Genomic DNA, 23,028 nt, shown 5'->3' with positions numbered 1-23,028 from the left:
AATGGACATAATGGCAGAAGGGGGTTTGAACTGAGGATACCCCAGTCATAGTGTAATACTTTTGCCAACACCAAATCTTACAGCAGATGTATACATAAGAAGAGGTTTCTATCCTCATGCTTGCCTGGAGTTGTAATGCCAGGGTAGTCCAGAGGGAGATCTGCAGAAGAGATTTGATGGATGGATGGTAAGAGGATAATTATTCTCCCATATACCAGACACTTGTCCCTTACAAATGCCTCCCTCCTGGCTATTTGCAAATGTATCATCCCCACACCCCAGACTCTAGCTCTACAAAAGCCTAACTGGAGGTGAAATGATGGTGAGGGTACATTGGAGTGGGAAATTAGAGGACACAAGATACAGAAGTTGATCATAACTTTCATGCAAGTTTCTGCTTTGGGCTTACAGTCTTACCAAATAGGACTGGGAAGTGGGGAGGTAAAATTCTTTGATGGTGATAGAAAATGTGGTGCTAACAATAAAAGATTGGTCAGATAGGCAAACCCTGTCTTTGTATCCCACACTTTGCAGTTGGCACACTTAGCATAAGGACTTCTATGTTACTCTCCTTATGAAGGATTATATTATACACAAAGGAAGTGTATTTATTAATGTGCTGCATTCAGCCCTCAGCATTCTCCCCAATGGGAATCCAAGGCTGCATACACTGTTCTCCTATCCTCCATTTTATCCTCACACAATCTGAGATAAGTTGGACTAAGTGTTTGTGATGGGCTTAAGATCACCCAAAAGATTGAAACATGGACCCCCCAAATCTTGGTCTGGCACTCTAGCTGCTAGAGAAGGAATGGGCGTTACAGCGACCCCATTATATTTCTGTCTGTGCAGCACACAAGAATCAGGAAATATATGAGCCAGAAAGAGAAGCAAATTATGCAGTAAAGACGCTGCTGCCCCCAGAGGGGAAGTCTCGTGATCCAGCTAGAAACTGAATTCTTTGTGGAGATATTTAGCCACTATACATTTCCACTGTTACATGCAAACAATAGCTAATTATTAGCCATATGAAAAGATTATGTGTTTTGTCAGATTGTGGCAGAGTCTTTGTGAAACAGACATTGTTTAAGGCATAGAAATCAAATACAGTGCACCAAAATGCCTTGCAGACAAAAAAAATGCTTTTTGGGATATTGCTGGTTCATGACACAAATAATGGCTTGGAAAAAACTCTGTGATCATAATATTAATAAAGTTAACTGATGGCTTAATTAGCAATGTTTTTAAGGTTTCAAGTCAGAAAATTAGTGATACACACTTCTAAATATTCAAATAATCAGAGTTAAGGTCCTTGAAATAGTGGAGAGCAGCATTATGCTTACAGTGGTCTGCTGAATGTTAGAAAGAACCAGTTTTCCATAGTTATTGGTAAACATCTATATCAGTCTACAACTGTTGTGACATAATTGCATCTTGCTGGTTGCTTAGCAGACCCACACCCCACTTCTTCCTGCTCCTTCGTTCCTCCCCCCTCTAATTAGGGATGTAATTCAAAATGTGTTTCGATCAATTAAATAAATGTATGGTATGACTTCTATTTAAAGACTTTGCACTGTTCCGATTGTCCCATTTCCAAAAGGTAATTGTAAAACTGGAAAAGATATAAAGTGACAATCAAAATGGGTGAGGAGATTACTGATCACCCAGAAAAGGAAAATCTAAACACAGCTTTTTGCAATGCCACCTTGAGCAGAGTTGGCCCCTTCTTAGTTCATCCATTATAGTCAATAGACTCAGAAGGATATCACTTTGCTTAAGATAGCAAATGCCTACTGGGGACTGACTGTCTTTTACTTACAGATGGTAGGAGGGACATGACAGAGGGTCATCAAACTGAACATATTCCGGAGAAAGGGAACAGGAGGAGTTTCTTTGCCAGTAAATATTGAGATCATCTAAAGAAACTGATTGCCCAAAGCTTCAAAGCAGGAAAAAAACCCGACCTCTTCAGGAACAAAGGAATTGTCTGCCTACTGGATGCTCATTAGCTTAAAGTTCAAACTACAGAATATGTGCAAATACCTCCAGTGAAGGAGATTTAATGGTGAAAGAATCTGTAGTTTCTTTCCTACTTCTATTTCCTTACCTTTTCAAATCATGCCAAACAGCTTCCTGTGACTCCTTCCCCCTCCTTATTAGTTTCTTAGAAAGATTTGAAATCTCATGCGGGAGGTAGAATCCACATGGGGGGGGGGGAATTAAAAGCAGATGAAAGAGTAAAGAAAGGGCTGTCCCATCCCCAATTTCCTGGTCCTTCTCCATTCCAAATGTCCAAAGTAGCTTTCATTTTAAGAAACAGAGTAAGGAGTCAGTTGTGCACATCTGTATGCAAGAGAGACAGTCAGTCCTCAATAAGCATTTGGCTTGTGGCTAGGTTTAGGAATGGTGACTATTATTTATTTATTTAAACTATCTATCTTGCCATCTCACTCAGAAAGAGCCCTTGAGGCAGCTAGTGGATAGTTGGCCTTTAAATAGCTGGATGCAACTAGGAGTAAAAATTTTAGCATGTCTAAATATAGGCTTTATGTTTGTGTGTGTGTGTGTGAGAGAGAGAGAGAGAGAATACATTATAGGTTTGATTTTCCAGAGACAACAATAATGATACAAATTGCTCTATATTATTTTGCTTTAAAATGTTGTGTGGGCTTCTTAAGCAAGGGAGTTGGTCATTCCACAGTGTTTCCCAGTTCCAGTATCCACTTGTGTGATTTAATTTATGTGAAAGTAGTGTCATTTGCAAAGAAAATAATCATTAATTTCCACATGCATAAGTATTTGAGCATAATCTGTCACAGATTTTTAAATAGAGGTTGCATTGATCTTTTCACATTCATGCCTACCCAGCAGGTTTTGGCACTTAAATGGAAGGATCAAATGCCACAGTTGGCCCACAAGTGAAGCCAAACCAGAGCAGAGTAAAGTGGTACCATCACCTCCCATGATCTGGACACGATACTCCATTTGATACAGCCCAAAATTCCATTTGCCTTTTTAGCCACTGAATCACACTGTTGAGTCATGTTCAATGTATGGTCTACTAAGACTCCTAGATCCTTTTCGCACATGCTACTGCCAAGACAAGTTTCACCCATTTTATATTGGTGTATTTGGTTTTTCCTACCTAAATGCAGAACTTTACATTTGTCCCTATTGAACCTCATTTTATTCAGTTTAGCCCACTTCTCGAGCCTATCAAGATCATCCTGTATTCTGTTGCTGTCTTCAGAAATGGAATGCCCAAATACAGGACTCTCCTGGTGCCTTCATTGGGGAGCAGTGTGTCGCAGTGGACTGCCCTGCCCTGCCCCCGTGCGTTCACGGGGAATGGCGGGGCATCGTGCTAATATCTAATTGGCTATTGTTTTTGTGCACATCATTGAGGGCAGTGACGGACCGAATTATCCTAAATAACTGTGCTGGGCATGAGTGCGCAGACATGAGAGTAGTTGAGTAAAAGTTGCATTTCACAGACTTCACCACCATCTCATAGGCTTTCTTTGTTGTGAGTCTTCCTCCAAACTCGCTCTAATGGTCTCAGTTCCAATTTCTTCTTGTGGAGCTCCTCAGTATACTAGGGGTCTGCTTGCAACAGGGACAGAGAGAATGTCTGGCAGCTATTGCATCAATGGTGCCCAGCATTCTGTCATGCCCGTCACTGGCCAGACCATTTAGAGAAGTGCCAGGAGGCATTGGGTCCCACAGAACGTTCAGAAATCCAGTTGGATCCATAAGTCCCTGTGGGTGAGCTAAAATCTGCTCAGCACTCAACTGAGGGGGGAGGTGGCAGCTTTAGCCGAGCCTTCAGGACATAGTGATCTGACTATGGCACAGCTCAGGTCATGGAGGTAGCTCATAAGGCCTTTTATCATCTGGCCACAGTGATCTATGAAACAGTCATCTTTAGATTGGATTTCTGTAACTCTCTCTATGCAGGCCTACTCTTTTCCTTGTCCTGTAAACTGCAGCTGGTACAAAATGCAGCTGATGGGTCTTCACCAGGACACCATGGAAGACCCATATCCAGCCTGTCCTGGGGCAGCTGCAATGGTTGCCAGTTTTGACTTCAATCCGGTTGAAGGTTTTGGTATTGACCTTTAAGTCCATTTGTGGCTTGGGCCCAAACTATCTGTGGAACTGCTTGTCTCCTTATGCTCCCCACAGAGCCCTTTGCTGTTGGTGGTTCCTGGCCCTAAGGAAGTCTGCCTGGCCTCAACAAGGGCCAAGGCTTTTTGGTGGAATGAGCTCCTGGGAGACCTGAGGGCCCTGATGGAGCTATCACAGTTCTGCAAGGCCTGTAAAACGGAGCTCTTCTGCCAGGTCCTGGGTTGAGGCCAGAGTAAAGATAAATGGGGCCCCTCCTCACATCATTGCACCCCATCCCTTTGTAGTCTGCTGAGGAGATAGTGGGGATTTTTTGCCTGCCATACTTGGAGACTTAGTATGTGTGTGTGTGTGGGGGGGGGAATTACTGGGGATTGTATTGGGTTTTAATTAACTCAGATTGTTTTATTGTAGTCCGCCATGAGTCCCCGGAGAAGTGGCGGGGTATAAACCTAAAAATAAACAATAAAAATTAAAGAATATGAGCAGAGCCAGTGAAAAAAGAGGCAGTCCCAGTAATAAAATACTTCTTTCTTTCAAAAGTAAAGAGTTAGAAACAATACTGCCAGGAATTATAGCATGAGCTCGTGAAACTTCATTGTTCTCTCAGGAGAAACACACTGGAGAAAGCCTCTTTCAAAAATAAAGCATGCTCAGATTGAAAAGGTCTTTGTTTTCTTATCTGAGGAAAATGTTTAAGATGCACATGTGTTTGAAATGGGTAATAACTAGGATGTCAGTGGACGCGTACTGCAGTACATATAAGAAAGGGGGAGGTATAGCCATGTGAAAAGGATACACTGCTTCAGCAGAAGAAAGAATAGACATCTATGTGCTCTTCCCTTTTCTGTCTCTTCTACTGTTCAAAGATAGCCAATATGCAAAGACATGAGCTTGTTGGGTCTAAAGCCATTGTTGATTAAAGCAAACACTTGTGTCATCCAGGATTTAATCCTGATGGACTGGCTGACCTGCTGGATTGCATTCCCAAGACCAGAGCAGACAAAGTAGGTGGCAAAAATTTATTTCAGCTCTAGCTGCCTGGATTATTGGGTCAGTAGCAGTGCATACCCAAAGGTGAGGGCTTGCCATGTCCTGTCTTTTAATTTACAAGCATCTGTATTTTGAAAGAACAAGGAGTATGCTCTCCCTCCCCTGCCTGAGCCAAAGGTATAGGCTAGGGCAGAGTCTGCACTTAATTTCTTTATTCCATTGTCAATCCTGTTGAATTCAGATCGCTTTGAACTTGGGTCTTCCTCCCCTTCCCCCCCATTGAAACAGGAAAGTCTTCTGCACGTGGTTAGGGAGGCTCAGAAGGGGGGGGGAGCTAAGCCTTTCTTTCTTTTCTTGAAGGGGGGGAAGAGGAGCCAAGCAGGGAGCCTCTTTCTATTCTTGGAGGGGGGGTGAGAGAAGATCGAAAAAGGCAGAGGAGGGAGGAAAAATCCAGGACCTACAGAAGTTGAGAGAAATTAGGGGCTTCACCTTTAAGGCAAGCTTGTCACATGACCAGGTGTGGCCTATCAGAGGTTCTCTACCACGGAGCTTTCTTTCCAAATCCGGATTTGAAAAATATTGAGCGTTAAAAGCACTCTAAGATATCACGCAATAAAGGTAGGATCACTCCGGATCAATCCTTCTTGCTGCAGAAGGAAAATTTAAATAGCCCAAAATCCAAACGGAAATTGCATTCTGTGTAGAGGGCAGGGACTGAATCGATCTGGGGTTGGAGTAAAAGCTCCGTGCAGTTTAGACCCTAGATTTCATTCCCCCATCAAGAAAACACAGCAGAACATGATAGAGCAGTAATGAGGAAGGACCCGTTCTCTGGATGTGGGACAGAATTGCTGATCTGGGACCTGAGATCCCAGGAGAAGGTCTGGACAATTTCTGCCTAGCAGTTAAGAAGGTCAGGATCACTGCTGCCTAGCAGTTAGAGTGTGGGACTAGGGCTGATTCTGCACTTACTTTGTTTTTTTTTGGTGTGGATACTGCTGAATTCAGATCGATTTGAACTCGGGTCTTCCTCTTCCCCCACTCCACACTGAAACAGAAAAGTGTTCTGCACTTGATTGGGAAAACTCAGAAGGGGGGGGGAGCCAAGCCCAGACAGAGCCTATTTCTTTCTTTTCTTGAAGGGGGGGGGGGGCTTGAAAACAGAGAAGGGAGGGAAAAAAGCCACGAGGCAAATCTCTATCCACAGAAGTAAGGGCTTCCGCAGCTTCTACAGAAAAAAAATTAGGGCTTCCTCTTTAAGAAAAACCTTGGCTGGCTTCACAGTTTTAGCCAATCAGAGCTTCTGTATCACGGAGTCAGCTGGCCAGTCATAACTGCTCAGAATGGAGGGAGTGCTTTCTCATGCTTTCTGAACCGCAATATCCCAATATCGAGGATTAAAAGGACTCCTGGATATGGCGAAGAAATGGTAGGGTGACTCCGGATCGATCCTCCTTGGTGCAGAGGGAAAATTAAAATTGCCCCAAATCAAAACAGAAATCGCATTCTGTGTAGAGGGGAGGGACTAAATCGATCTGGGGTTGGAATAAAAGCTCCGTGCAGTTTACACCTAGGACTCTGGGGACCCAGGTTGGAATCTTTGCTGTGGATGCTCAATGGGTGACTTCAGATCCTCATACAGTCACTGTGAAGATAAAACAGAGGAGGGGAAATGATGTTGTAGACTGCTTTCAGTCCCCATTAAGGTAGAAGTGGGGCATACAAATTTAGAACAAATAAATATTGATATATTTAATTTAATGGGAAAAAACCTGCACAATTTCCCCAATACGAATCATCCCAGCTGCTACTACTCACGGAAGGGGAAAAAAAGGCAGGTACTGAAAACATTATTTTATGTCCTACTGACAGCTAGATTAGATTAACATCATGCAGTACCTGTGGAACAGCCTTTGAAAAGTGCAAAAACTGATTCAAAATGGAGCCATTAGATGGGAGTGAGCTATACAGAGTACATAATGAACATTCTGGAATATTTTTATTCACCCTGTTAATTTCTGGACCCCATTCAAATAAGCTCTGTACACACAATACATCAAAGGTCACCTTCTGCTATGTGAATCCACCTTTTTAAAAGATCTTCCTCAGAGTCTTTGTCCAGTCCTCCTCCACTGTCTTGTGCAGGCCACAGCCTTCTCAACAATGGCACCAAAGTTATAAGACCCGATCCGCCCAGAGGATCACTCTGGCTTCCACATACTTTGAGTCTGCAGCTTGCAAAGAAAGGCAGCATAATTCTTTTAAGTGTTTTGTTTTGGAGCCTTGTTGGTATCTGGCAGGGTATTTTGGCTGCTTTACATGGGTTTTATTTTCTGCTCCATGTATTTTGTGCTGCTTTGAATTCTTGTTCTATAATTCTGTCTCACATGCAAATACACACATAGTGTGGTTTATTATTCCCTCTTCCATCTTATCCTCACAACAACTTTGGTAGGTACATTGACTATAAATTGTTGTTGTCGTCGTCCTCGTTGTTGTTGTTGTTAGGTGCGAAGTCCTATGCTCTACCATTCCCCAGAGGCCATTTAAGCTTGCACCTACTGCTTCAGTGACTCCATCCAGCCACCTCATTCTCTGTCTTCCCCTTCTTCTTTTGCCCTCAATCACTCCCAGCATTAGGCACTTCTCCAGGGAGTCCTTCCTTCTCATGAGGTGGCCAAAGTATTTGAGTTTCATCTTCAGGATCCGGCCTTCTAAGGAGCAGGCAGGGCTGATCTCTTCTAGGACTGACCGGTTTGTTCGCCTTGCAGTCCAAGGGACTCGCAAGAGTCTTCTCCAGCACCAGAGTTCAAAAGCCTCAATTCTTTGATGCTCAGCCTTCCTTATGGTCCAACTTTCACAGCCATACATTGCAACTGGGAAGACCATAGCCTTGACTAAACGCACTTTAGTTGGCAGGATGATGAGTTTGGTAGATTAGTAGAAATTTGCATCCACATCTCCCCTGCCTTAATCTGATGCTACAACACCCACCTGGCTGCCTCAGGTATTCTTTTGTTCACAAAATGGATTACAAATATTTTAATAAACAAAATCCAGCCACTCCCATGCATCTGTCAATTCACAAAGAATTTCTGATTAAATGGACATCTCCATTTACTGCACTGGGGGGCAGACACATGCATCCCTTTTAGTACTCCACTGAGGTGAACAGGAAATCTCTGCCCCACAGGAAGCTCGATGCAATCATTCAACCCTCTGTGCCCACAAGAGATAGCTGGGTTGATCGGAGTACATTTTAATTCCAGATCCACTGCTTCAGTTCAGCCATTAACTTCAGAATTTCTCCCTTCAGTGAAATTTGGAATCTAGTAATAAAGGGAAAAGGAAACAAGTATAAATCTTTAGTCCCTCTAAGCAGCTGAACACCACAACTGCCACCTTCCTTTCCCAAATGCAACATATCTCCGTCTTCCTTCTCACAAGCTCCAGACTTGATTCACGTAGATATTTACAGATGAAGCATTAAAATTAGCATCTGGCTTTCCAGGAACTCAGGCTCCATTTGCAATTGTTTTGCCATCTATCATGTTTTCTCCAATGAGCTCAGGATAGCATACATGGTTTATTTATTTAAATTTTTAAAAACCATTTAAACCATTCCCCAGCAAGCAGCAGACACATTCCAAAGGGGCAAGCAGAACCCTTTCCAGTGGCGAAAATGATGTGAGAGGGAAACCCAAAGTCTCTTCCTCACCTGTTTGCAACTGAATGAAAAAATGAGAAGCTTTCAAAAGGTGAGTTCCTGCTTGCAAGTATAATTGTGAGTTTGATCAGTACACTCATGTCCTGACTTATGGATTTTATATGGTGTACTTCAGCCTGTACTCTGACCTGGATGGATGGATGGTCCAGGCTAGCCCGATCTGTCAGGCTCAGAAGCTCAGCAGGATCAGCCCTGCTTAGTACTCAGACTGTAGACCGTCAAGGACCGGGGTCAAGACACAGAAGAAGGCAATGACAAATCCCCTCAGAACATCTTTTGCCTTCAGAATTCCATGAGGAGGTGCTATAATTTGGTCCAGACGTAATGGCACATTTCATTATGTTTGTTTTAGAGATTTCTATATCGCCCCTCTTGGAATTTGCCATCTCAGGGTGGTGCACAACCAATTAATAAAATAATAAAACAAGTAAAACACATGAAATACATAAAAAACCCGATTCATTTATGATAGAATTTTTCAGCTAAATAATGTTAGCACCACCATAAAGTGCTGTGGTGACTCAGTAACTTCCACGAATAAGTTGTAGGAAAAGGAAGGGGGGGACCAAGAGAGGGACAGGAGGGAGGCCCAGCATTTTATTACTGATGTATCTTCTTGTCCTGGCTGGCCTCAACCATAGGCTCAGCAGAAGAGCTCCATCTTATAGGCCCTGCAAAACTCAGCAAGTTTTGGCCCTCAGAGTGGTTTATGGATATAAATGCATAACCATTGCCTTACTTGACACAGTAGACCCCATCTAGTTAATATCGAATCACCAACCAGACTGTCATAAAGGAGTTTGAGTTCTCCCTACTTTTTTATTCTCACAACGCTCCTGTGTGACAGGTAACACTGAAAGAAAGTCATTGCTCTAAATCAAACACTCAGTGAGCTTCATGACTAAGAGGGGACTTCCTATTCAACAAGCATGCAGCACTAGACAAATACATAGGAGACTCGCACACTGTCTTTGCCAGCTTTCAGGTATGAAATGGAAACTCATGCATCTCCCCATGAGAATTACTGTTCATGGGTCTCTTTTGCAAAACATTTGGAAAACACTGGAGATTGTGTACATAAATTCCAAAATAAGAACTTTAAGAATTCATTGGGTGTTTTCTTGCAGAAGAGATAAACAGGCAAAGGGAATATATAGACAAGTGTATAAATATTTCTACCCAGCACAAGGAATACTAGAGATGGCACAGAACTGTGTGGCATTAAAAATCCATATTCGGTGTTTTGTAGCATGGGAGAAATGACAACAAAATCCAGCCGGCTGGGTGAAATATTGGGCTCCATGGTGATGTGCACCTGAATACCAATAAGAGGAGTACATAAAGAGAAGCCATCTTTTAAGCTAAGGGCATAAGTTATTGAGACAAGATGTCCAGAGAGATGGAAACAGAATAATTCTTACTTTCTGCTATGTTTTACTAATAAAAGATAGGACACTCTCGGGAATTAGGAAAGCATTTCTGTTCAGTATTACAGTTATCAAGCAACTCCAGTAAGTAAAACCTTATAAGTAATATTCTTATGTGAAGTTTGAAGAATGCTTGATGGCTAAACTAGACTAGATGTTCAGTGGTAACATCTGTGCACTTACATCCATCACACCTCACAATTGATGGAATATGCAGGATCTGAAGTCTGAAAGATTCAACAGTTTATGAAAACTGTCCGATAGAGTACATTGTAGGAGATGTGTAGTTAGCATATTTAGATTAGAAACATCCTGTTATTTTAAAAATAATCTTCTGTCTCCGGATTGGCTCAACTGGAGACTTCCTGCTCCTTTGAATACACTTCCTCCCTGTTTGCTTTCAGGTGAAGGACAACAGTTAGATAGTTAGAACTATTTCTCTCCTCTCTTACTTAGAAAGTTTCTTCTCTTCTTAATAAAACTGTTTTGTTCTCTCAGCAGCTGGTGCTTGACCTCTTTGCAGATTTAAACTGTGCCAACAATAATAACATGTAAAAGAACTTACCTTCTGCTATGACATCATTCTCAGGACTGGGGAAATGTAGGCTACTGTGATGTCAGAGCAGCAGGAACTGAGTGGTGCTAGACATTATGAAGTGAAGGAGAAGGAAGCCTTATGTTTGCCATTTTCAGCATTTGCTGCAGTTATTTTATATTGATTCATTTAGCAAATACCCTGCCTAAGGCCACCTAGTGAGTTTATTATACAGATGAAACCTGAAGTGCACACTTCCCTCGTTATAATTCCGTTCTGTTAACCACTGCACTAGGCTATGTTCTCCAGGCCTCCAATGCATACGACTTCCATACTACTTAATTCCACTAGAAAATTTGAGTGCGTGAAATTTATTCCCTCCACCTTCTTATCAGATGTGGCAGCAAAATCATCCTCTTTGCATAAAGACTACATAACTCCTATGAATATTCCCTCCCCCCATATACACTCTATGGTTGCCAGAACAAAGTTTGAGTCCAGTGTCACCTTTAAGAGCAACAAATTTTCATTTGAGGTATAAGCTTTTGTGTGAAAACACTTCTGCATCCGAAAAATTATACTTGCACGCAAAAGCTTATACCTTGAATAACATATTGTTTGTCTTAAAGGTGTTACTGGGCTCAAACTTTGTTCTGATGCTTCAAACCAACACAGCTGTCTACCTGAATCATTTGTTGTCAGTTTTTTTTGTACTACATATTATCAGTCCATGGCAAAAACAAACAAAAAAGAGCAAAAGGACGTGTATAAAAATGACTAAGAAATTATCACCTCACTAGCAGAAATAGCAGCTGCTGGAGGTTAAAGCAGAATTACAAGTGAACTTCAAGAAGACACAACTTTAAGACTGACGAAGACTTGTTCAAGATTTTCTATTTCTTGTCTCCATCATCAACTAAATGAAATCAAGACAAGATTGAAAGTGGGATGGGCAACCATTAAGGAGCCAGAAAAGATCCTGTATAGATGCATTCCTTGCCTCTGCAATGTACAATAGTATTCCCTATTACTATTTATGGACAATAAAAAAAGCTGAGAGGAAAAAAGTAGATTAAGTTGAAATGCGGTGCTGGAGGAGAGTTTTACAGATACTATGAACTACCAAAAAGACAAATAAGTGGGCTTTTGATCAAACTAAGGCTGAACTTTCCCTAGAAGTTAAAATGACTAAACTGAGGCATTATAAAGGACCAAAATGGTAGGGATAAAGGACCAAAATAGTATGATAAAGAACCAAAATGGTAGGTATCTAACAGAAGCAGAAGAGATTTTAAAAAGTGGCAAAATTATACAGAAGAACTATACAAGAGCAAGCTTAACATCCCTGATAGCCACTATGGGGTAGTCACTGACCTGGAGCCAGGCATCCTGGAATATGAAGTCAAATGGGCCTTAGGAAGCCTGAGCAACAATAAAGCTAGTGGAGGGGACAGCATTCCAGTTGAACTATTCAAAATCTTAAAAGATGATGCAGTAAAAGTGCTACACTCAATATGCCAGCAAATTTGGAAAACTCAATAGTGACCACAGGATTGGAAAAGGTAAGTTTACATTCCAATCCCAAAGAAAGGCAATGCCAAAGAATGTTCAAACTACCGCACCATTGCACTCATTTCTCATGCTAACAAAGTTATGCTCAAAATCCTACAAGCTTGGCTCCAGCAATATGAGGACCGAGAACTTCCAGAAGTACAGGCAGGATTTTGAAGAGGCAGAGGAACTAGACATCAAATTGCCAACATATGCTGGATCATGGAGAAAGCTAGGGAGTTCCAGAAGAACATATATTTCTGCTTCATTGACTATGCTAAAGCCTTTGATTGTGTGGAGCACAACAAATTGGCAAGTTCTTAAAGAGTTGGGAATACCAGAGCATCTTATCTGTCTCTTGAGAAACCTATATGTAGGTCAAGAAGCAACAGTGAGAACCGGGCATGGAATCACTGATTGGTTCAAAATTGAGAAAGGAGTTCGGCAAGGCTGTATACTGTCGCCTTGCCTATTTAACTTGTATGTGGAGCACATCATGAGAAAGGCAGGGTTAGATGAGTCGCAAATTGGGATCAAGATTGCAGGGAGAAATATTAACAACCTCAGATATGCAGATGATACCACTCTAATGGCAGAAAGTGAAGAGGAACTAAAGAGCCTATTGATGTGGGTGAAGGAGGAGAGTGCAAAAGTTGGCTTGAAACTCAACATCAAGAAAACAAAGATCATGACATCCGGCCCTCTCAATTCCTGGCAAATAGATGGGGAAGAAATGGAGGTAGTGACAGATTTTATTTTCCTGGGCCCCAAGATCACTGCAGATGGGGATTGCAGCAAAGAAATTAAAAGACGCTTGCTCCTGGGGAGGAAAGCTATGGCAAATCTAGACAGCATCCTAAAAAGCAGAGACATCACCCTGCCAACAAAAGTGTGTCTAGTCAAGGCTATGGTATTCCCAGTTGCAATGTATGGCTGTGAAAGTTGGACCATAAGGAAGGCCGAGCGTCAAAGAATTGAGGCTTTTGAAATCTGGTGCTGGAGAAGAGTCTTGTGAGTCCCTTAGACCAGGGGTAGTCAACCTGTGGTCCTCCAGATGTTCATGGACTACAATTCCCATGAGCCCCTGCCAGCAAATGCTGGCTGGCTGGCTGTGGATGTTAGTTGTATCCAAACTGACCAAGTAATCACTAACAGCCTGCCACACCTGGTCAGCATCCTGCCCTACAGTCTCAGGGTCATCAAGAAATCATTTGTGCTTCAGTTTGAATTAGGTAATCAGTAAACATTATCAATATCATTAATCACTGTTATTATCACTATGACTAAGCATAAAGTTAAAATTGCATGCAACCAACTCACTCCCTACCTGATTGGCCCTTCCTTGGGGGTATTGCCAATATGGAGATACCACTCTGCCAATGAGGGCCAATCAATTCAAATTGCACTCTGCCAATGAGAGCCAAACAGTGCAAATTGCAGCCTGTCAATGAGGGACAAGCACTTCAAATTACAATCTGCCAGTGAGGGCTAAGAAGTTCACATGTCATGAAAACAATTCAGTTCCTACCTAATTGGCCTTTCCTGGGGCATGCCACCAATAGGGAGAGAACACTCTTCCAATTAGGGCCAATCATGGGGTTTATCTGTCCTCTTCTTCCTCTTCCTACTGCTTGCTGCGTGGAAGAGGTGTAGGCCTCTCTGAAAAGACCTAGTGCTCATAAATTGCTCATTCTCAGCCTCTTCTCACTCTCCATCTCCCCCAGGCAAGAGAGGGACGCCAGCTGCTTCCTTTGCCTCCTGTGTTGGTCTTAGGTTTTAGCTCTTTGCTGCAAGGGAGGTAGAGATAATCAGTATTTCAAAAACAGAGATAATGCAATGAATGTTTTAACTCAGGCAATCCAAGAGCATCAGCAGAAGGAGCAGGTCATAGGTTGTGTCCACAGCCCAGGCCTCCAAAACTTCAGCTGAAAACCCACAGGTTTCTCACAGTAGGAATAATAATTGTGGATGACCAGGGTGGATCCTTAATGAATCTCCCAGGAAAAGGGACAAAACCATTACTCTACTGGAGGCAAAGCGCATTGCACCCAGGAATACAATGAGCATGAACATGGTGGCCTTCCTGGGTTCTGGCCCTCCTCTCCCTGATCCCCACTCAGTCTTGAGATCCAGTGTGGTGAAGTGGTTAAAGAGTAGCAAACTCTAATTTCAAGAACTGGGTTTGACTCCTAACTTCAACTCCATATGAAGCCAGCTGGGTCACCAAATTCCAGGTGGAGGCCTGGAGACCTTCAGGAAGATGAAAGAGAGAAAGGCAGGATGAAAGAGAAAGAAAGAGAAGGGAGGGAGGGAAGGAAGGCATCAGTTCTTCTGAACTGATGCCTTTGGCCCTCCTATCCCCACCCCCATACAAAAGTATCTATATAGATCACCACTATCTGGTTCCATTCCAACCCCACATCTTCCAAAGGTCAGGCAGGGGTGAATTGCTGCCTTCCCACCCCTAGGCCAGGCAGAGGGAGTGGGATGCCACCTTCCTGCCCCCCCCCACATTTCCCAAAGGCTGGGCCAGGCAGGGAAGGACACAGGGGGCTGTCTCTTTCCTGCCCCAACTCCACATCTCCCAAAGGCCAGGATGGGTGGGCAAGGCCATAGTGGCCTGCCTTTTTCCAACTCACCCCCACAACTCCCAAGGGCCAGACGGTTCCAAGAAGACCATAGGGGAATGTGCTTTCTCCTTCCTGCCCCCCCCCATCTCCCAAAAGTTGTTCCCTATTAGTTGCACACTCCCACTGAGGGCCAGTCAGGTAGAGATTGAGTTGTCTCATGCAATTTGAACTGCTTGGCCCTCACTGACAGAGTGCAATTTGTACAGCTTGACCTTCATTGGCAGAGTGGTTTCTTCCTATTGACAATACCCCCCACCCAGGGAGGGTTAATCAGGTTGGGAATGAGTTGGCTGCATGCAATTTCAACTCTATAATATTTACTAGCAAGAAAGCCCATTGCAACCATGAATGCAATGGGCACTAGGACCCAGGGGACACCAGCAGGCACAAATCTCTCTCGCAGCAGGAGCCACAGGAGGTAATGAGGGCTTGTTTGTAGCAGGGAATCAAGGCTGGTTTGCAGTTTGGGGCTCTTTTACAGTTTGGGGCTCTTTTATAGTTTGTGTCTGTCTCTCTCTATCTCCCTCACAGCAGAAGCCATAGCAGGTAATCAGGGGTTGTTTGCAGTTTGGCAGGGCTCTCTGTGTCTCTCTGTGTATCTCTCAGGCATCTGAGAGCAAAGTGGCTAGCATCCAGGGAAGGAGGGCAGGAGCTGTAGGGGCAGGGCCAATCCAACTTGGACCTATTCCAACGTGGACACCCCAGATCAATCCACCCCTAGACTGTTTCACAAATATTAAGAGGAACAACAATGGATAAGGATTGTGATAGTGATAATATTGATAATCACTTCAAGTACATTGTTTTAGGGGCTACAGCACCCAACCTCAGCCCAAGGATGCAGATTTCCTGTTTAAGTCAAACACCAACACACACCTCTCTGTATGTGCCTCAGGCATACAGGCCTGCCCTCATCTTCTGTGTGCACGTGCGTGTGCCTTGGATATCCGGCATATATCACCTGCTCAGACTGTTCTTTTTTACCTGAAGTATTGGTTGTTTCATCCATGGACTTCTTCACATCAAGACAGTATTTACATTTGTTCCTAATAATCCTGTTCTTGAGACCCGTTCACCCCTGCTTCCTTTAGTTTAAATTCTGATGTGTGCACTTCATTTATTTTGTGTGCAAGTTTGTAAGTTACCTTTAAATTATTTCTCTTTACAAAATCACTTTCATTTATTTTGGTCCGTTTCATTGATAGTTAAGGGAATAACCTTGGTATACACTTGTGGAGATCCTGATATTACCACTCTCGCTACGCTAAATTCCTAACTTAAATATCTAAAATGGGTAACAGTCATGCTACAATACAGAGCAAATTCTAAAGCACTGAGAACAAAGATACATATTTCTCATCATGCAGGAAGACTCATTTTTAACAGGTGTGAACTTTGGAAGGCAATGACTTCCATCAGGATGAAGAAATAATGGAGGATGGTAGTGACATATATTAATAATTTGACACATTGTCTATTCTACAGGAATATATAATTCCCACTACCCAGAGCATGCTAGTTGTTCTCTTATTTTGTTTCCACAGAATGGGGGATACAGTGGAATTGAAAACTATTATAAATTTCCATCAAGAAGAACATTCCATTGTCTCCACCATAATAATAAGTGTGAAATCAGTGGGACAGCAATGGAAGGTTGTTCAGTCTGTCTCTTCCCATGTCCATAGCTGTGTAACTTACAAGCTTTCCCTGCAGGAACCAACCTGTATATGTATGCACCCTAAGATCCTCTAGCTCTGAAATGTTAGAAGCCTAGATAAAATAACCAGTTTGATATCAAAACAAAGCTCTTGACACTAGCAGGATTTGCCTAGCCATTCTTGGAAGTAGCCAGAATGGCCAAATGTTCATAGAAGCACATTAATCTATGGCCATTGTTGAAGACTCCAAATCTCCTTTGAGCTTAGCTCAAGTTTACAGAGCCTTTCTCGCAATATAACATTCTCCAATAATTATCCAATCACAGATCTAGGAAGGCCATCAAGCCATTGCTCAGCCTTCATTAAACACAAGTCTGTCACACAAGTAATTCACTCCTCCCACCTGTATCACCCTACTGCCCTTCTTTTTGCCTCACCTAGCATAACCATATTTGGAATTCTACTTCTCCCTCAGGTGCACATCATCCTCTATTCACAAAAAAAATCCACCAATATGGAGCCAAACACTTGCACCCATGCCATCACAATTTAGCCAATACCAAGGCTCCCCAGTGAAGACCAAGCAACACTAAGTACATTAAAAGGGCATCTTAAGCCCTCTATCCTTGTAGTTGGCTCTGCTCCAGATTTTCTTCCATTTCTGGAATTAATGAATTCTTCCCCTACAGCACCACAGACATGAAATCACTGGATTCGCCTCTTCAAGATAGGCAATATATGATATTTTTAATCTCTCTTTTTGCCGCCTTACCCATTCCCCATTTGTAACCCACCTATCTGTCTGCCCACTAGTCTTACCCATCAAACTCTAAGGGGCTTTCCGCACCGGGATCCTTGTAGCAAATTGTTTGCTGAACGAAAAATCGCCATTTAAAATAGTGCAATTCGTCATTATGCATACCTGACTTTGTAGTGGAATCCAGTTGCGTTTCTATCGTTTCCCACAAGCTTCCGGTCTCAGCAAAAATCGCTAGACAGGAAGCGCTATTGCCAAGCTCGTCCCGCCCCTGGCCGTCAAGCAGCCAATGGGCAGCCGTTAGCATGCTCCCAAACAGCCCCTTTCCCTTTAAGAAAGGTTTAAAAAAAAAAAACCCATTGCAACGAATATGTGTTGATTCGTTGCAACGGAGAGGCCCATCAGCTGGCAGGTGTGTTTGAGCTGTCGTTTTATCGTTGCCACGCTCCCCCCAAGTGAAAAAAAAAATCCCCCCCCCTCACGGGCCCGATTTTCGGCCGAAAACAGTGTAAAAAATAAAGGGAAAATACATCAGCAAACGGGCTTCTCTGTTGTTTGTGCTTAGTGAATAAACAGCTCTGGGGAGGGACTGAAGCCGGGGAAGCCTCTAAACAGGCTTGCTGGTGGGTTGAACTTCGCTCGCTCGGAGAAAAAAAATGGCGATCGCTTCGCCGGAAGATCAGAGGAGAGAGCCAGGGGGAGGGACTTTGTAGAAACCACAACAATGGTAACGCACAGAACTTTCCCGCTAGTGTTGCAGATTGGTTGCAGGAGTGTAGCGCTTTCCAGAGGGTGAATCCACTTTTGGGGATTTCCCTGAAAGCGCTACAAGGAAGCGCTTTTTGCGGATCGGTTTCAGGTGTGTGGCAGATTGTCAACGACGTTGTGCATAATGGCAAATCAGTAGCGTTTTCAATTGGCAACCATTGTGCGATTTTGAAGGTGTGCGAAAAGCCCCTAATTGAACATTAGCTTCTAGAAAGGTATGGTTTTACTGGATCATTATTTTAAAAACAATATTTTTCAAATAGAAATAAACATCATTGCTGTTTGGTAGTCTTATTATGATCTTCCACTAGTTCTGTACCTAGGATAGGTCAATTATGTTATTTACTAGTTAAATGCTTGTTTCTCTTGCAGTCTCTTAATGCGATTATTGGGACAAGTTGGGAACCATAAATACAACGAACTTTAAAGGTCCTCTTTTCCCCTGGGGCTCAAGCCATAAGATTTTGCATGTAGGGTGTTCTGTTGAGTAATATTGTCAGCTGGGGCCTGCCAGCTGGCTTCCACCATGAGGTGGCAGAGGGACTATGAGGCACTATTCCAGTGAGCAGGGCAGAGTCTGCCCTTACTTTATTTATTCCATTGTCAATCCTGTTGAATTCAGATCAATTTGAAACCGAGTCTTCCTCTCCCCCCCCCCTCCCCATTGAAACAGGAAAGTGTTCTGCACGTGGTTAGGGGGGCTCAGAAAAGGGGGGAGGCAAATGGAGACTCTTTCTTTGTTTTCTTGAAAGGGGGAGAGGATCAAAGAAGTCAGAGGAGGGAGGAATAAATCCTTTCTTTTCTTGAAGGGGGGGGGGAGGATCGAAGAAGGCAGAAAAAAAATCCAAGACCTACAGAAGTTGAGAGAAATTAGGGGCTTCTCCTTTAAGGCAAGCTTGTCACATGACCACCTGTAGCCAATCATGGGTTCTCTACCACGGAGGAGAGCCCAGATTCAAAACAATGCGATTTTTAAATATAGAGGATTAAAAGCACTCTAAGATATCGCACAATAAAGGTAGGGTCACTCTGGAACAATCCTTCTTGCTGCAGAAGGAAAATTTAAATCGCCCCAAATCAAAACGGAAATCGCATTCTGTGTAGAGGGCAGGGACTGAATCAACCTTGGGTTGGAATAAGAGCTCTGTGCAGTTTACACCCAGGTGGATTAATGGTTGAATCAGTGCAGTCATCATAGGACAGCTTCACAACTCAGGCTAAAAAGAAAATTCCATCAAACACTCAGTAGGAAGGTTTTGATAGAAATCTCATTAGAACTTTCCCCATTGGTCTTGCACACATCATAAGGTGACTCACAATTGAATGGGAGGGAAAGGCTTCTAAGCAACTTTCGCTGTATGTTGTGGAATATATTTTTCGAGCAGTGCAGCTGGTTCACCTTGCAAGGTGATGAAAGTGTACCCTGGAGTGTTGTGAGCTGCCAAATCCTCTGGGTTACTAAATATGCTTGGGATCTTAGCAGCTCATAGATTTGTAGCTGGATGTAACAACCACCATCATCACATCCTGAAAGCTTAGTAAAACAAAAAATATAAGGCTAAACCATCTTCTCGGTCGATTGGTTTATTGAAAACTGTTGTTTGCTCTCCTTTCTTTCTGAATTCTTTGCACATTATGCAAGGGGCAGCAAACTGCAGCAAAGCAAGATCTCCTTAACATTTGCGTCCACAGAAGTATACTATTTATAATCCGTGCAGTTGGGCTGCAAATACATCTTTAGTAACACCAGCTATCATGCTGGTATGAATGGAAGCTATAAAGAGGAAATGTGCAGCTCCAGTTTTCCCAAGGCACACCCTTTAAACCCCCTCACTGCTTATTCAAATATTGTGCTTTCTTTCCGTGACAGAATTCCCAAACCACTGAGATTACAGCAAAAAAAAAAAGGACCAACCTGAAATGGGGAACTGTTTTATGGCCCATAAAGCTAGCTAACACTCAGCTGCTAATAAAGGAATAGATTTTGCATCATATGGCCACGTCCCTGTCATTCCCCTAGGCGCTGTTTTCATAGTACAGCTGTTGACTATTGAGATGACTTCTATCTTCTTGGAATCACTAGCAAACTCTTGCTTCAACAGCAACAAAAGAACCACTGAGATGTTCAGGGTGGTGTAAAACCGGGAATAAGAAGAACCTCTGTTCTGACTGCCTTCCTGGTGTGCAGGTGTGCTGGGATTTATTTCACAAGTTACTTTGAATAAGCAGAGCTGCTGGGACTGCTGTTTAGGGATGACACCTGCTTCATCCTCAACCTACAACCTCCTTGGGCTCCTTTGATGTCTCTCAAGATTGTTTCCCGGTTGCCCTTCCTTTCTGTGAGGACTTCTGGTCCTTGTTTCATTATGTTGAGTCACACAGAAGACAGAGTGATGCGCTCCTGGTGTGATGATGAAATTGGTACCAAGTCTGCACTTGTCTGTAGTAGTTTATTATTACTGCCAGCAAAGAAGGAATCTAAACCTGGCAGTAGCAACCTGCTACAAATCAATATTTTACAGGTAGTGTGCTCTGAAGAGATGACACATTGACAGACTAGAAAGGGGGGAGGGAGAGAAGGAATGCAAGAAAGAGAATTTATCCTGACATTCTGTGGCAGGTTTTTTCTACAAAAGCATGAGTGAAAACAGGCACTAAACACAGCCGCTGATACTCTGTCTTGAGGCTAGATTGATTCTTTTACAATAGATATTATTCCCCACCTGTTTTCTGTATAGTGCATCCACTTTACAAAATGGAAGAGAAGTTGGCAGTGCCTACCCAGACAGTCTTTGGAATTAATATCCCAGGAAATGGAAACAACACAGTGCACTGCAGCAATAGCAGTGCTTGTTACGTACAGCAACAAGTCCTTCTTTACTGCACACTGCAAGACAGAGTAATGGTCACTATCGTACATAACTTTAAAGGGGGATTAGACAGAATCATGGAAGATGGGCACACTGGTGGTCATTATGGCTAAATGGAACATTTGTGCTCAGAAGAAGTATACCTTTAACAGATTCTGGTGAGGGGGATGGATCCCATAATTAAGAGTCCAAGAAACCCTGCCCCCCCCCCCAGCTTGGCTATGGAATCAAAAGCTCAGGAATGACAGCAGATATGACAATGACAAGCTGAAAAGACTACAAGCTCCAGCTATCTTGGAGGAAAAGATAAATAATCTGTGTTTAAACTGTCCAGAGTTCAGAAATGAAATCTTGGGAGGTCTGTCTGCCTAAACTGTCTAGAAATTTGGGAGACTTTCTACTGCTAGTGTCACATTGAAGAGGGGATTGTAAAACTTACCTTAAGTTTTTTATAAACCATGTCTGAAGCAGATGTTATTGATTCACATGCAGAAGATTTGTCTCAGAGAGGTGTTGCAAATGACTTTTACTCACACTGGACACAATAGAAATATTTCCTACAATGAACTGAGGCTGAGAGAATTCCAGGATGGAGAAAAAAATCATAGGAAGGAATCAGGTCTTGTTGCTTGTGCACCATGAATGAAGGGGGATGCTGGCATTGGGAAAAGTGGACTTGACCAGAATGAAGGTTTGTAAAGCTGCCTCATAATTTGTTAAGACTCAGGGGAGGTGGGCAACATTATGCACTCTGATATTTCATTTAGACAACATGCTCTATTTTGGCAGTTCAGCATGCACCTTTCTGAGTGGACCATGGGATATGTCAGGTAGCTGTGTTGCTGTGTTGGCTACAGGCTTAAGAGCTTTGGAAGGAGAGGGGTATGGAAGCCCCAATCTTTGAGCATTTGAGCATTGGTGCAGATCCCTGGGAGGGGGGGTGTGCCTGTGTGCCTGCCTTCTCCATTTGAGAGGCTCCCATCAGAGGCCTTGGGGTGTGGAGCCATTCAGCCACATGATCAGGTGGGGCCTGCCAGCTGGCTTCCACCATGAGGTGGCAGGGGGACTATGAAGCGCCTGGCACCCACATGTGTCCTAGTATCTTGTCACTCCATTATTTATCCCCCAGCAACTGGGCCGGGGCGAAATCATTCACTGAGCATCAGGCAGGTCTCTTGATGCTTGGATATGTCCTTATGCTGAGAAATTGCTTCTTTGTATTCAATAAAATAGGAGAAGAGTTGCTTTTTATACGCTTTTCTCTACCCAAGGGAGTCTCAAAGTGGCTTACAATCACTTCCTTCCTCTCTCCACAACAGACACCCTGTGAGGTAGTTGAAAGAGTTCTGACAGAACTGCTCTGTAAAGTACAGCTCTATCAGGACTGTGACTAGCTCAAGGTCACTCAGCATGCTGCATGTTGAGGGGTGGGGAATCAAACCTGACTATGTAGATGAGAGGCCAGCACTCTTAACCACAACATCAAGCTGTAGTCACGTTTTTACTAAAAATGGTTGTGTGTTTATTCCTTTCAACACTTCACCCTCTATCCCTCCTTGAACCCCACAAAAAGTATATTGTATCACATTAACTGTTCTTGACAAACTCATTAGAACCTATCAGCAATAGTATTGAAATGGTTTGGGTTCCAACTAGGGCAGAGTCGGCACTTACTTTGTTTATTCCATTGTTGAATTCAGATCGCTTTGAACTCGGATCTTCCTCTCCCCCCCCCTCCCCATTGAAACAGGAAAGACTTCTGCACGTGGTTAGGGAGGCTCAGAAGAGGGGAGGGAGGCAAATGGAGACTCTTTCTTTGTTTTCTTGAAGGGGGGAAGAGGATCAAAGAAGTCAGAGGAGGGAGGAAAAAATCCTTTCTTTTCTTGAAGGTGGGGGGGGGGGACGAAGAAGCCACAAAAAAAAATCCAAGGCCGACAGAAGTTGAGAGAAATTAGGGGCTTCTCCTTTAAGGCAGGCTTGTCACATG

General features: G+C 43.2%; 1 long non-coding RNA gene across 1 annotated transcript in view; it reads right to left on the bottom strand.

The window, feature by feature from the left end:
- Nucleotides 1-7,801: 7,801 nt before the first annotated feature.
- LOC143842445 (uncharacterized) overlaps nt 7,802-23,028 on the bottom strand; it is an 80,639-nt gene continuing 65,412 nt past the window's right edge. The window contains exon 4 of the long non-coding RNA XR_013233181.1: nt 7,802-8,447. This is a non-coding gene — a long non-coding RNA (uncharacterized LOC143842445). The remainder of the gene's footprint in view (nt 8,448-23,028) is intronic.

The sequence above is a fragment of the Paroedura picta genome, chromosome 1 (genome assembly GCF_049243985.1).
Source record: "Paroedura picta isolate Pp20150507F chromosome 1, Ppicta_v3.0, whole genome shotgun sequence".
NCBI classification, from domain to species: Eukaryota; Metazoa; Chordata; class Lepidosauria; order Squamata; family Gekkonidae; genus Paroedura; species Paroedura picta.
This window is presented reverse-complemented; position numbering and strand designations above follow the sequence as displayed.